This window comes from Doryrhamphus excisus, chromosome 19, assembly GCF_030265055.1.
Source record: "Doryrhamphus excisus isolate RoL2022-K1 chromosome 19, RoL_Dexc_1.0, whole genome shotgun sequence".
Lineage (NCBI taxonomy): Eukaryota > Metazoa > Chordata > Actinopteri > Syngnathiformes > Syngnathidae > Doryrhamphus > Doryrhamphus excisus.
In genome coordinates, this window is record NC_080484.1 from 8,776,577 (window position 1) to 8,792,362 (window position 15,786).

The 15,786-nt window shown below is 43.2% G+C and overlaps 1 long non-coding RNA gene across 1 annotated transcript in view; it reads left to right on the plus strand.

Annotated features, from left to right (window-relative positions):
• LOC131107541 (uncharacterized) overlaps window positions 1-14,248 on the plus strand; it is a 65,518-nt gene extending 51,270 nt beyond the window's left edge. Inside the window, exon 4 of the long non-coding RNA XR_009120269.1 lies at window positions 13,837-14,248. This is a non-coding gene — a long non-coding RNA (uncharacterized LOC131107541). The remainder of the gene's footprint in view (window positions 1-13,836) is intronic.
• Window positions 14,249-15,786: the final 1,538 nt, after the last annotated feature.

The window sequence follows — 15,786 nt, forward strand, 5'->3', positions numbered from 1 at the left end:
AGGGAACGTAGTACGTAGGCTCATGCCCTCCTCATTCCCTTCAATTGCAGGATGGGCGTACTGGTTTTATACGGCTTTCGTGACCGGGAGAACCAGAGTGTACAGCGCGAAGAGCCAATGTACACAATGTACTTTTAAACTTGAGACCCACACACTCCTCTGCCTTGGCCTCGCGACCTGGCGGCGTGCAAGTTTTCTCTTTGGTGTCTGTAGTTTTTAGGCAGCTACACAACCTATGTAGGAAGACGTTTCATGACTTTTCATTATTTTGCTGTCACAAAACGTAGAAGAAGGCAAAACAATTGATTGAGATAATTTGGGGTCTAAATAGCAGGTTGCCCACTTAAATTAAATTAAATTACTGATCATAACTGATAATTTTTCATGATATGAAATGTTCATACTGTTTCACCTTGACTTAAAAGTATTGTTTTTGCATCCAGACTCTCACTGTTGATTGACAGTTCATTGACCAACCAGATGGCAGTAAGGTGTCGGACTCTTGCCATACTGATTCAAATATAAGACGACCTGGACTGAAACTTAGAATGTACATATCCGTATCAAACATGGACAGCAGTCATATGCACGCCAGTAAGTAGGAAACAGATTGTTGCACACCGTGACTCTCTATATCAGGGGTCTCAAACTCAATTTACTTGGGGGCCACTGGAGCTAAGGTCTGGGCGAGACTGGACCGCATCAGGTTTCCCCCCCTCCAAAAAAACGCATTTATTAAAAATGAATAAAATTAAATATAACTAAAGCTCTGATAAAAAATTCCACTGTTCTCAAATATCTTACTTTTTATTTTTCTACACAAAATAAGATGAAAAATAAATAAACAAATCAAGAATAAAGAAAATCAATCAATCAGTCATAAATAAAATAATAACAATAAAACAGCAAATAATAAAAACTTAAGAAACCACATATAGTTGGTGGGTAGACAAATTATTTTTTTCAGATTAAAATGAACAAAGCATTATTAGAGCCCTGTAGACATGACAAAACACGACTATAGTCACATTTATACTCTAGTTATATTTATATATTATATTTATATAATATTTATATGTTATATTTTTATAACATGTTGCGCAACTGCAGGGTCTTGAGACACATGCTAACTTGCAAACTAGAGAGCTAGCGACCTAGCCTTCAAGTTATTTCCTTTAAACTTAAATAGCCAAAAACTTACCACTTCCACACGGATAGGGAGGATAACTATTAACAGTTATTTAACCTTTAACATGAACATTAATCAAACGTAATAATTTATTCTGGGTACATGATACCATACAGCATCCATATCAAACTTGCTCGGGCCGCACTAACATTAAACTTTCATATCAAGGCGGGGGCCTCAAACTAGTGTCCTGCAGGCCACATTTGGCTGAGGCCCCTGCTCTATATTGTTCTACTAGGTTTTGCATGTATGTGGTCGAAGTAGTTGTATGCTGTGCACACGCTTTTGCACGTGCGGAAGTGTGTTTGCAGCCCTCGAGTCTCTGTTCTTGCCGACCTTTCCCGTCGCGGTGCGTCTGGGATTCAGGCAGGCTTTGCGAGATTGGATCAGTCTGAGACAGGAAATACCCCCTAACAAGCAGAGTCAAAATGTGATTAGCCTTCATTTTTTCCTGATGTCTGTTGGGTTTATGTGCGCCGGCCTGTTCTGGTGAGTCACATCGCTCAGGTAATGACACATTATCCCTCAACACACACACAGTAAAGCCCCTGCTACTTTATAGCCATGATCAAAAGCAGTAGTCATGTTGTTTCATCACTCTTATCCTTATAAATGAGGCCAATCATAGCATTTTATGACAAGTCTCCAACTTGACCTCCAACTTGCTTTCATGGTTATTCTTCTGCCATGTTGCTTCCAGACCTTCAAGTTCCTTTCATGATAAATGTTTATTTCCTGTATAGTACCTTTATGACAAATTGTCCTACCAAGACCTGCTAGTTGTGTTTATGATGAACTCCTAACCTTAAAGCCAGCCTTAACGAGGGTTCTGCCAGCTCGGTCCGGCAGCAATATAGTCTCCCCTCAGTCGGACACTAACGAGTCGCCGCACACTGACCTCTGCAGCGGCTCAAATTAGATGTAAATTGTGCCTGATTTTTACGGGAGTCCCTAACGTGATCCAGATCTCCTCCCGCCATCGCTGCCAGCGGGTCAACGCCGTGAGAACGTCTCGCTCCCTAACGACATTTGGAGTGGTCGATGAGAGGGGTCGCGGGTAATGGTGACCTCACTGGCCTACACTTCACTTCCTTCTAATTAGAGCGCCGGGCCGGATCAAAGGAGCCAAGCGCATCGCAGCGGGAGAGCTACTGAAGGAGGCAGGGTAGTAAAGATGGAGGGGAGGCGGGAGGAAGATGAGGAGGCAGGAGGTAGAAGCCTTTTCTATAAGTAATTTGGAAGTTTTTTTCATTAGTTCTTGAGGTCAAGGGAGCACTCAACCTATGGGCTGCAATATGGAGCCTCTTCTATAGGCATCAGGAGAGCCTTAAAGGCTAAGGAAGGGACAACTTTGACATGCCTACATACTTTGGCACCGTCTGCTGGCATGTTATGTTATGTGTGACCCAGGCGCACAGGAAGTCAAACTTCCTCAGCTTTACTTACCAATGTACCAAACCACAAGAATATCACCTTCAAAGAAGTCTAAGATGATCTGTTCCCATGGTTACGAAAAAAGGAGCTAGCAGCATTAGAATGTGTAATTGTAGATATCCACATGGGCACATTTTGTTCCAGTATGAGAAGAACATGAAGTGGCAATTTAGTTGGAAATCATATCCCAAGCTATGCCGTGTAGTTTGTCAAAATATTACCTTTTTTTTTTTTTTTTAGCAAAACTGCCGTCATGCAAAATGTCAACATACCTTGCTAGGCCTCAGTTCAGCAAACATCAAATTGACTGTTTTGCTTTCTTGGCACTGGCTCCAAGGGAGAAGGATTCAACATGGAAAGTGCATGGAATCAGCTTTCAAATAATAAGAACGCTAGTCCTCCAAATGTATGAGCAGCAGCCATGACTAGAGCTGTCCTATCAAGTCAGACTACCTAGTCTTTGAGCATGAACTGATGAAGCCTGTTCGGATGACCTTCAACAGCCCAACAGTTGGATGATATTAGGCATGATCTTCTTCTTTCCCGTTCGGCTTTTCCCTTCAGGGGGTCGAGACAGCAAATCAATCGTCTTCTGCATCTGTCTCTCTCACACCGACTGTCCTCCTTCACTACATCCATAAACCTCCTCCTTGGTCTTCCTCTACGCCTCCTACCTGGCAGCATCCTTCTACCAATATATTCACTATCTCTCCTCTGGACATGTCCCAACCATCTCAGTCTGGCTGATAACTGACTTTATCTCCAAGGCTTCTAACATGTAATGTCCCTCTGATGTACTCCTTCCTGATCCTATCCATCCTAGTCACTCCCAATGAGAACCTCAGCATCCTCATTTCTGCTACCTCCAGTTCTGCTTCCTGTCTTTTGGCATGATATTATGTTAAAATGGGACTCTTTTCCATCATCATAATGTCAAGGTGTAATGTGTCTCGTGCAAGATGTCCAAGCATGTATTCAGTTTGGCAAACATCTAAAGATTAACTTTTGCTTTTTCTTTGGCTTTGTGTGGCGCTTACTTACATTCAAAGTTAAAAGAATAGACACACGAAAAACACTTGAAAATACCTTTTTGCATTCCAAAAATGTGTAATTTTTTTTATCAGTCAAGTTTTTTTTTTTTTTTGCACATGTATGGATTGTGGGCGGCACGGCGGTCTAGTGGTTAGCGCGCAGACCTCACAGCTAGGAGACCAGGGCTCAATTCCACCCTCTGTCATCTCTGTGTGGAGTTTGCATGTTCTCCCCGTGCATGCGTGGGTTTTCTCCGGGTACTCCGGTTTCCTCCCACATTCCAAAAACATGCTAGGTTAATTGGCCACTCCAAATTGTCCATAGGTATGAATGTGAGTGTGAATGGTTGTTTGTCTAAATGTGCCCTGTGATTGGCTGGCGACCAGTCCAGGGTGTACCCCGCCTCTCGCCCGAAGACAGCTGGGATTGGCTCCAGCACCCCCGCGACCCTTGTGAGGAAAAAGCGGTAGAAAATGAATGAATTAATGAATTAATGTATGGATTGTGTATGTACACACTGTTGAGTGGTGTCAGGTTTTGTGGTTGTGAATGGTTACACCGATTACTTACGCTCTTTTGCTGACATGTTTTTGGTTTTATGGTGGTACAACACACTGTCTTGGTTAAAGGAGTATGATTTTTTTTGCATTGTATCTGTTATATGGCTGAACATATGGTAGAAATGTAGGCTAATGTGATACCCTTCAGTGAGCTTTCAGTAGTAATCTCCGCATTTTCTGGAAGAAACAGATGCTACAGCCCAAATGCTGCGAATGGGGAAAATTGGGAATGTCATAAGGAGAGTGCGATGTACAGGGGATCAGGAAGCTTGGGGAAGTTCACGGTGCTTTGCTGGAACCAGACTTCCAGGGGCTGCCTGTAATTGTCGGAATAAGACCATGTCATCCCTGTCACTCACCTGGATTTATCAGCAGGAAATCTGGGAATGAGACGGCATTCCTCCAGTATACACAAGAGGGTCACCGGAACAGATGAGATGGGATGTTAGCACTGTACCGCTATCTCAGGCTTGTCAAAATACAGTATATCATCAATCTAGATTTTGGATTGTTTAGAAACTTGCGGTGAAGTTAAACTCGTCGTAAATCACGGTGATTAAAAACTTGTTTGTAAAAGTCAAAAAGCAGACCCTCTCCAGTCAGCCATGTAAACCCCTGGGGGGGGCAAACCAGCGCACTATACAACCCCCTACTATTGATGTTGACATGTTCACTGACCTAGTCTATCAACACCCCCTCCCCCCCCCCCCCCCACACACACACACAAATGCACAATTGGTCTACCCCTTTCGTGCAAAATATCATTTGTGCCGTCTGATAGGTTCTGATTGGACCTCAGTATGTGCCCTCTGGTTTCCCCTTTGGGGTTTACGGCTGTGGGGTTTCCCTCCGACACCCAGTCTAAGTTCTCTTTTCCTTTAATAGCTGTACCGCTGGCGGAGTACACTGGGTCGCCTGCAGTACAAAAAAATTAAATAATTGTATAGATAGGTGTTTACAATTGGGCATAAATGTCACACACACATGCTGGCTATTATGGAATTAGTATTACAATAATGAGGCAGTTATGTGGAAAATGTTGGTTATGTATTGAGTTATTTATTTTTGTAGTTGTAGCGGTGTAGAACTGCCCTGAATCATACTTGAAGCACTAATGTGGGTTTTTGATGCTTGCCGTACACTGTTGTCCAGGTGTACCTAATGAAATGACCAGGACCACATATTGTGTAAAGGATGAAAACCGGCACATCTCGCATATTTACAGTAACAGTACTCAAGTGCTGAACTAATTCAATACCAAAAACATATATATACAGTTTCTAATCCCAAACGCCCAATCCCAACAACTTACTTTGAGTTTTTTTGCATAAGAGGCAAAAAGAGGTGATGATGCAACTCTCCACAATTGCATTTCACTTCAGAGCACTTGTAAGCCTCCACATAAATAGCCATGATGTAGCAGAAATGCATTTCATATAAGCTTGGCAGGGTTCATGCCAAGGGACAAAATCACACATGACTAGAACGAGAAAACAAACAAAAAAAAATTTTTTTAGTAGGGAACTGACATTTGCCTGAAACTTACCTATGTTGTTGATTACTAAAGAATGGAAAATGGTACAAACAAGCTTTTTTTTCCAGACAAAAGGCGGTAGGTTCCATGTTTATATAGCCATAGAACACAATAGTCAGTGTGTCAAAAAAAGGGGTTGTCTTTTTGAAAAATGGCTGGGATTGAATGAGTTAAAAAGGTAGATTTTTGGCACTAATATCACCTCAGAAATGCTCAGACCCTGTGAAATGTAGCCTTAAGTATATGAATGAATCAGTTGTTTGTGTTTGCTTGTAAATGTGTGCACTATTCGAAGTCTGCCCGATGATGTTCATTCACTAAAGTGGGCTTGCAAACCAACTGACAGCTATCCACACCAGCTCGTTATGGTAACAATTACCTCTGAATCAACTGGTCGAATTCTCAAGCAATAATTGAGGCCTTATTGTGCCATGGTGGAACACAGTGGGCCCTCTTCTCATCTCCCCTCCGAACGCATCATTTTGGGCTTGACCCCTCACACCCCTTGAACCCCGGCGCTCGCTTCCCCGCTCCTAATACCTTCCTGTCTCCATTATTGGCCCACGGAGGTCACTCTGTGTAAAGGTCGGAGTTTAGGGGTCACGCCGTCGCTCAAAATAGGTGCCCTGTGATTTTTAACCCGTGGAAGAGTTATGTCTTTGTGTCATTCGCTTCCATTACATGATTAGCGCATGTATACTTGGACGAAGGCTCTACTGTAAGTTGACTAAACAAGTGGATACCAGTTGTTTGACCCACATACCAAAGGTCATTGTTTACAAGCACTTCTTTAAATCAGCCCCCGTGATAATAGCTGCAGGGAGTGGTGGACAGAAAAAAAAACAAACCAAAAAGCCTTCAAGGCGATATGTATGCAGGATGCCTGCTGGCACAAGCATGAGCCACGGTACTGCAGCGCTGCTATGTAAATCAAAAAGATGCTCCCGCTTGTATAAATCAATCCCATCCCCAGCAGGCAAAGTCTGCAGGAGCTGAATACGCCTGCATGACGGGCCGCATTCCCAAGCAGCGCCTCACCTGCTAAAAGACTCATCAGGGCTCTTCACCTCAGCCAGGCACCCCCCCACCCCCCTCCCTTCAGCACCCCCTTTTCTTGTTTCTGTTAACACGGTGCCTCTCCAAGGAGCTGCAACGTGAGAATACTTCTTAAGGTGCTGGTGAATAGGACGAGCCGATGTACCTGGTTAACTGACACCAAGTGACAAATGGTGCGCCGCACATGTAAGTGCGTGCGGGTAGCTACAATTACCTGTAAAGTAAAGAGGACATAGTTTACCTTCAAAACTAAGATTGACTGCCACAGGAGTGTGTGTTTACAAGTCCTTAACTGCACTGAGGCAGAGTGCACCTTAGAGCAAAGGGTACTGTGAGGAAAGATCTCAGCAAAACATTGTTTGATGCTACGATAATGAAAAATGCCTCTGAGAAAAGATTTTGTTTATTTCCTCACCGGAGAGGCAAGTTTTTCCGCAGAAAACACGTCATTCACTGAAATTCAAAACATTTATAAATACAGCTATAAGACAAATCTACCAAGTAGGAATCAATATTATTACATGGAGTATTTTTGTAGCTTGAACAACAAAACCTGTTTTGACCATTATTAGAGCCCTGCAGACATGAAATAACACCCCTATAGTCACCTTTTACACTCCTGTTATTATTCTTGTTTACAACACATTGCTCAACTGTAATGCACCGGCTACGGGATCACTGCAGGGACATAACACAGGACCACTGCTTTAAACATTGCATGCTACCGAGCTAAGTAGTTAGCCTCCGGTTATATATTTTACATTCAAGAAAGTGTTTGAAACGAAGTGGGGTAAAAGTACAAAGTAAGAAGCCAAAAGTTTTTACCACTTCCACACGAAACAGGAGGATAACTTTTTTTTTTTTGCAGAAGGTGTTTCCATCATGAACACAGAGAACTTTGAGCGACTCTTCTCTCAAAATGGGAGCAAACAAGTGAGCGATATTGTGAGGATATGGCTCATCTGTGACCCCGAAGAAGTAAAAAAAAAATCAATGAATTAAAATGTAAAGCGCCTTTCATCAGGAGATGACGCACAAAGCCAAACTATTTGACTTTCCCCTATTAAAAAGGAGGAGGAAAGGATGATAAATCACACCTGTGCGGCCATGTCTTCCAGAGGATGTAAAGTTTCCGAGCTGCCCGTATGCACCACTATAAAGACTCCCGCCTCCTGACCCAGAGGAGCTTAGCCTGTAATAAGAACCATCAAAATCATGTGATTGATCACGCAGCTGAGAAGGCAGGCGGCAACCTGGATGAGCTGGTGCTTGCCAAGGCTGAGGATGGTATGCAGGGTGCGTGTTTGAGAAGAAAAAACTGGGAAATGGGTAGGTGTGTGAACCTTGGAGCGAGGAGGGCGGGACCTGACAAAAGTAGCTCGTTTGTTCATGTGCTGCGACCGATTACGGAGCTGTTTCTCAACAGCTTTGTTTCGCACCAGTTAAAACACCAGCCGGTTGACAGTTGCATGATGGATGCCCCGCAGCACAATGAGGCAACAAGGAGTGGAAGACTTGAGCAATTGTTCATTCCCGTTTTGCATACCTGATGTCATATTGAAGCGAGCGCCTGTGCTTTCTCACGGTTCGTTATGTGATGTCTCAGCGACTGTTGTGATTTTCATACATCGGTTATGTGTGTGTGTGTGTTAAGTCAAGCTGTGGAGGACACCGGGGTCTTTTAATCCGATTACCCTCCACTGTAAACCCTGCCCTCCTGCGGGCGATGAGGGACGAGGAGAGGCACACCGATTCCCGCCATGATTCACTCACACCTGCAGCCCCCCAACTTCCACACGTTACACTCCACTGAACGGAAGTCTGATCCCCGATAAGCATTGCGCCTCTATGGGTCGAGCTGCGGAGCGACCTGGAGAGTGAGAATGTGATTGAGAGTGAAACTTGCGGGGGAGGAGGCTGGTATGAATGTGTTCCTTGGTGGGTGGGAGGCGGGAGGCAGGAGGTGTGCCCCCGTCGGGGCAAGTGACAGAATGATGATAGGGGCGGATCAGAGCCCAAAGCTGTTTCTTTTTGTGTGACGTTAGAAAGAGTTGATTGATTAACGGTTTAGAACACCCTGAGGGGAAACATGACTTGAACTTCCTGTGCTGTTCGTAGCTCTTGCCTTAAACCAGGGGTGTCCTAATTCTTTTATTGGCATATTGAATTAAATATCAATGTTATATCAATGACATATTACGTATTACACACATTTGTTAATTTGAAGCTAAGATGTTTTGTTTTGATAGCTTAGCATATATTGACCTACATTGGATTGGTTTTAGACATTTTTAAACATCCATCCAATCCTCAATTAAGCACTGTTCACGTGATGAGGCGTTCAAGCGTACACTGTATAACTCTGAATGTTTGGCATAGGCTTTCAGAAATCGACCAATTAGTCACTGTACGCCTGTGAGCTGGTCCTACAATGCCAATCTGAAATCTGATTGGTTAACGAAACATCTCAATTTCTAAAAGTGACATCGGGCCAGCACCCCTTACTGTGAAGGCCCTGGAAAGATTACATTGACATAAAGTCTGATTGGACAAAAAAATGTCACGATTCACAATTGTAACTAATATCATAGTTTAAGTTTTAAATGCAGGTCAGTGCTTCTGATGGTGTTTAGGCCAGCAGAGAAGGTCTTGCAGGCCCTGACAGCCCACCACTGGCATTTGGTCATCCAAGTGAAAAAACACAAGGGTTGCGGGGGTTGCTGGAGCCTATCCCAGCTGTCTTCGGGCGAGAGGCGGGGTACACCCTGGACTGGTCGCCAGCCAATAACCGGGCAAAAAGTGTGTCACGCAAGCTAACCACATCATATTTAATCACATTCGGACAGATTTTTAAGTGTAAAAAGAAGACAACAAATGTTGGATTTGGGGCAGCAGAATTTCAAACCACAGGGATGATGTGTTCTGTTTTCAAGTCCTGCGCAAACCCTGAGTATTGCAAAAATAAAAGCTACAGAAAGACATCAGAGCATGCATGCTACACCACTTCCTTCCATAAATACCTGTTTTGGATTTACTTTGAATGTGTTTTAGGACTGTTTATATTAGCGCACTTCTGTTGAGTAGTCTTTTGCACCCTTACCGTCTTTTAGGATGCAGGAGCAGTAACAAAGGTGCGTTGTTCAGTTTATATTGCTAAATAAAAAACTGAAGAGGAACAATAGAATGTTTGTGGACATGGCGCAAAGCAACGGGGGGGGGTGAGGAATAGGCAGAGTGCTTTTGTAGCAGAAGTTGTTGTGCGAGTTAAGTAGGAATGCAACGTGTTTGAGAAGATATTAGGTAGAGCTGGCAGAACATTCTCTTGAGTTTGGCTGTGAAGCGTTGGAGTGAACGCCAAGCCCTGTTCCTCTGGCGAGGTCCAGTACTGCAACAGAATGTGTGCATATACACACACACACACACTATTTCAGCCGGAGGTGCTGTTAACAGGCTGTATAGCGAGATATTGCCTAGGGAAGAGAAGAAAAAAAAGTCACTGTGTGAAGTTGCTTTGTGACTGTCAGATTATACAACAGTTCGGCAAAGCTTGTGACAACTCAGCCTCTCCTTCTACGTTGAGGATGTATTACTCATCCTGGATGTCATAACACAACTTACATGACAAATCAAACCCATTGAAACATACCTACTAGATCCACTTACAGATTCCACCCTGCAGGTGAAAAAGACAAAATGCTCTCCTCTTTCTAGGCGTGTCCTTAGCTTCGGTGGGCTTCAAAGCTAAATGACAAACAATCCACAGGATAACATTTCAGTGTAGTTTTAGCATCAAGGCAGTTAGCCTACAAAACACTGCTGGTATAGGCTAGTTTCAGTCACTTATTCATAACATTTATGCATGACACATTGGCAAGCCATGGATTTGGTGGAGGTATTTATGATGGGGTATGGAAGGTGCTTTAGTTGTCGTCTTAAACTGGTCCATGAAGAGTTGGTTTCTCCATTTCCCGGTTAGAATTCCCAAAAATGCATGAAAAAAACACAATATATACACTACAAATTGAAATAAATTATAAAAAACAAACTCATTCATTCATTCATTTTCTACCGCTTTTTCCTCACAAGGGTCACGGGGGGTGCTGGAGCCTATCCCAGCTGTCTTCGGGCCAGAGGCGGGGTACACCCTGGACTGGTTGCCAGCCAATCACAGGGCACATATAGACAAACAACCATTCACACTCACATTAATACCTATGGACAATTTGGAGTGGCCAATTAACCTAGCATGTTTTTGGAATGTGGGAGGAAACCGGAGTACCCGGAGAAAACCCATGCATGCACGGGGAGAACATGCAAACTCCACACAGAGATGGCCGAGGGTGGAATTGAACCCTGGTCTCCTAGCTGTGAGGTCTGCGCGCTAACCACTAGACCGACGTGCCGCCCTAAAAAAACAAACTGAATTCCCAAAAAGGATAAATTGATTCCTTATATTGAAGAATGTATTTCTCATAGACATAGTCCGCTTCAGAATCGATTTTAAGATTCTCTTACTGGTTTTTAAATGTCTTAACGCCCTTGCACCTTCTTATTTATCTGATCTCCTTTTACCATATCAGCCCCTGCGGACCCTTCGGTCCTCCGGCACTAGCCTTTTAACAATACCAAAACCCAGAACGAAAACCCACAGTGAGGCAGCATTTAGCCACTATGGCCCCCACCTGTGGAACAGCCTGCCGGAGAGCCTCAGGACTGCGGAGACTGTTGATATTTTTTAAAAAAGATTAAAGACGCACCTTTTTAATCAGGCTTTTAACTAATATTTTTAAACTTTTCTTATGTTTTTATCTTTTTAGTCCTATTTTATGCTTTTAGTTTTTAGCTTTTAACTCCAGTATTTCCACAGGGGGGGGGGTCCTCCACACTGGGGGCTGTGTCGGGTCTGCTGAGGGGGTGCCATCCTTGGGTCCCTTTCGACCCGGCCGGCTGGGGGTTCCTCCCTTTAATGTGGGGGTCCGCCCGTCTGTCGGAGTCAATATTGATAACGATCACTTCCAGGGTCCATCAAAACTTGATTCACTACAGTACCAAGATTGCTAAAGCTTCTGCATTCATTCTATATAATTAGATTCAAATATTTGGCCGTAACTTTACTGTATGTTGGGATAGTTCATGTTAAACTGGTCGCCCACCGCCGACAACCCGCCTCTGCGCCGTAGAATGTCCCGACGCAGCGTTTTTGTTGCATTTTGCGTGCGTCACACAGAGAAAACACAGAGGCTGACGAGGGCAAACGCACACTCTCACACGGTGACACTTAGGCTCCGGAAATCTGCTGACATGTTGGCTTTGTTACCGGCGGCGGTCAGCCTGTGGCGATGGTTGACACCCGCAATGACAACGTTCACCCAAGGGTGACTGAAGGACAGAACTGCAGAGAAAAGGAACTTTGCACACAAGAATTGTGCCTTCACCAAGGCCAAAGAAGTCATGACTTGTGTTTCTTCATGTCGTCTGTCGTCTGCTGCAGAATCAAAACAATGAATAAATGAAAGCGCACTGAAAGCTCACTAAAGGGGCTTGGTGCATTATTGCTGATACACCTACTCAGCTTCTAGACTGGAAATCAGACATCAGCCATTTTTTTTTTTGCTGTGTGAATTGTTTGGGTTGAGGAGGGGGAAAGTGGGTCAGTGTCAAACACCCCGGGGAAGCAAAAGCTTAGGAAGAGCAGTACTGGCTGGCGCGTGCATGTTAAGGGGGTGAGTAGTTCAGGGAATGGGAGTAAAGTGAATTGTGAATGCTGTTTTTCTACTCATGCAGAAACATTAAACCCTTGAACCTCTGCAGTGGTGTCCCAAAAAAACATCAAAATGGTTGTTTGTTAAGGTAGCACGCGAGCTATCAAAGTGTGTTGGTTTTTCTTAGTGCCTTGGGTGATTCACCATTGGTCAGATGTTTTATCTGACAAAATGACATTGACAGTGTTGTATTGGTATCAACGAGCAGTGTTGCATCTTGGGGTAAGAGTGGCTACAAAGGTTAGTAGTGGTTTATCTTCTGGAAAATAGGACAAAAGAAGGCCACAATTGAAGGAGACTGGAGGCCGAAGGAGGTTGCATTTGAAGACACTTTGAAGGTCAGTTACATCATGAAGTTGTTGAAGGCTGTCCCAATTGGAAAGTTGACTTTCTGAGTTGAGCAACTTGGGATATGAGTGATTGCAAAGGATGTAAGCTTCCAAAAAGATGGCAAACAAAGGTGGCAATTGAAGGTGCCCTTGAATTGGGACAGCCTTTGAGCAACTTTGGGATGTCAATGGCCTTAGAATTTTGCCAAGTCGAGTATCTGATGAGAAAATGTTCTATAGAAGAATATAAATGGCCATGATGGACAGTGATGGCCACATTTGAAGGAGCCATAAAGTTGGGAGAGCTTCTGATGCAAATGGCCTTCAGATTTTGGAAAACAAAATATCTGGTGGTACTAGATCTTAGGATATGTGTGACCACAAAGTACTTGTGTATCCTTCACAAAATACAAAAATAATGGTGTATTTTAAGGAACTTTCCAATTTGGACAACCTTCAACAACTTCATGATGTAATTGAACTTCAAATTTTGCAAAGTTTAATTGATGTAATTATGAAATAGGTCTCCAAATTTAGCAAAATTGAGTAGAAGTATCTTGCGATACAAGTAGCGGTGAAGGAAAAATGGTGACTTTTGACGGAACCTTTGTATGAAGGCAGCCTTTGAACAACGTTGGGATGTCACTAGCCTTCAGATTTAGTCAAGTGGAGTATCTATTTTTTAGTCAAAAAATGCAGAAAAAAATGCTGGTTTGAATTCTAAAGTTCAATCAGTTCAACTTGAGTCCAAACTTGACTTGACCTTGAGCGGCAGTGCCAAAAAGGCATAATGTGCAGGGCTCAAACAGGGAAGTAAGTGAAGCAAGGGATGAATGAAATAGTAATGAGAAGAGATGGACAGGGGCATCACCGTCTCCGCTCTCGTCCTCACCTCCCGCTGTGATAACGTCACCCCTCGTTTTCGTTTCTCCTCTCGTAGCTTGCACCAGCTCCTTCCTTCTTCCTTGTGTCCTGCCTGTGTCCTCGACAGCAGGGGAGAAGCAGCCAGAAGGGGTGAGAGACGTGGATGTGTGAGAGAAGGAACACTTTCTTCCACTTGCTTGTATAAAGCCATCAGTATCCCTGTTAAGTCCCTCCGCCGTCTGTCCTCCTCACCCGCCGCCTGCTTGTCAAAGTGTTTATTCAGCCTGGCATTGTTTCCTCGCTCCTCATTTTCACAGAAAGACTCCGAGAGCGTGATTCACTGCATTCACTTGAAGACAGTAGGGGAAATGAAAAGACATTTGGGGGGTAAAGACCCCCTGCCTCAAGTGCGCCAGTCAGTGGGAGGCTATGGAGGCGCCCATGCCAGTGAGAGGTGGCGCTAAGGTGGTAAAGAAATGGAAAAAGGGGGCCTCTTCAGGCCGTACCCCTGCTGATTGAGATGTACCCCACACAGGCTAAACCCACTTTGGGGTGGTTCTGTAGCGCAGAAGGCCCCCTTTAGCCTCCGGGGCGCGCCAATTCCAGTCAAGAGCCTGCTGGGCAGCAGCTTGTAGAGGAGGGGGGGTGAACTTGACATGCTGCTGGATGGAGCCGAAAGGATCCTGTGGATAGGGAAGAGGCGAGGCAGGCAGCAGCAGGGGTGGCGATGGGGTACTGCTCGGTGCCAGGGTTGCCCAGGTTACGCGGACATTTTTTTCCCTTCAATGTTTTTTTTTTTTGGTTTTGTTTTGTGGGCTGTCGGGTTGTGTGTCGCTACACCGCTGTGGGGATGCTCCGATCCCTGCCGCTCTGGTGTCTTCACCGCTGCCCTTTGATCACACACGCAGGCAAATAAAGAGAAAGTCTCTCATACTGTTTTGGCATCTGTATCACTTTCCTTTTGAAGCTATAGACCTGACACTCACTGGATATGTTTACATGAAAAAGACCCTCTTTTAAACCACGGGTGGAGGCGGAGTCCTGTTTGGACCCGCAGCACATTCTAATAATAGAATTTAACAAAAAAATGTAAAACAAAAAAACAGCAAAGGGAACATCTGCAGTCATTTGACACAAATAAAGTCTAAATATGAAGAGAAAAAAGTTGTAATCTCACAAGAAAAAGTTGTGAGGAATAGCATAAAGTTAAAACAATTTCAATATTACACAGGCAAACAATAAAGTTGTCATTTTTGGAACATTTGGTTGCCAGAGTAAAGTGAAAATATTATATCAAAGTCATAAAATACAAGAGGAAAATTTACCCCTCAAAAAGTTGAAATAGTTAGGGAAAAAAAACAACAACTCAGAAACGGGCGGAAAAATGTCCTGATATTATGACAAAAAATGACATTTTTAGCAGCATATAGACAATAAACATTAATTTTAAAAAAGAAGCAATTTTTTTGAAAATATTAGGTGATATTAGGCGATAAAGTTGTCATTTTGGGAAAATTTGCTTGTCAGAGTAAAGTGAAAATATTATACCAAAGTCATAAATACGAGGAGGAAAATTTACCAAAAAAAAGTTGAAATAGTTAGAAAACACAAAAAAAACAACCACAGAAAAAAAGGGGAAAAAAGTCCTTACATTATGAGGAAAAAAATTATGTAATTTTTATCAGCATAGAGAGAAAAAAACAATTTAAAAAAAGAAGCAATTTTTAGAAAATTATATTAGGCGATAAAGTTACAATATTTAAGCAAATAGTGAAAATATCATGGAAATAAAGTCATAATATTAAAAGATTTACAGAGATTATTTAATTTTTTTAAATTAATTACAAATAACATCATTTCTACATTAAGTGGCCCTTGCATCCTTTCATTTTTCACAATGTTTCCCACAGTGAAATGGGTTCGGACACCCCCAGTATAGTGGAACCTCTTTTCATAAGCCATGGTTTTCGTAGAATTCATTTTTTTGAGGAAAATATATGTACACTGTCCGTGTTATGGCATAAAA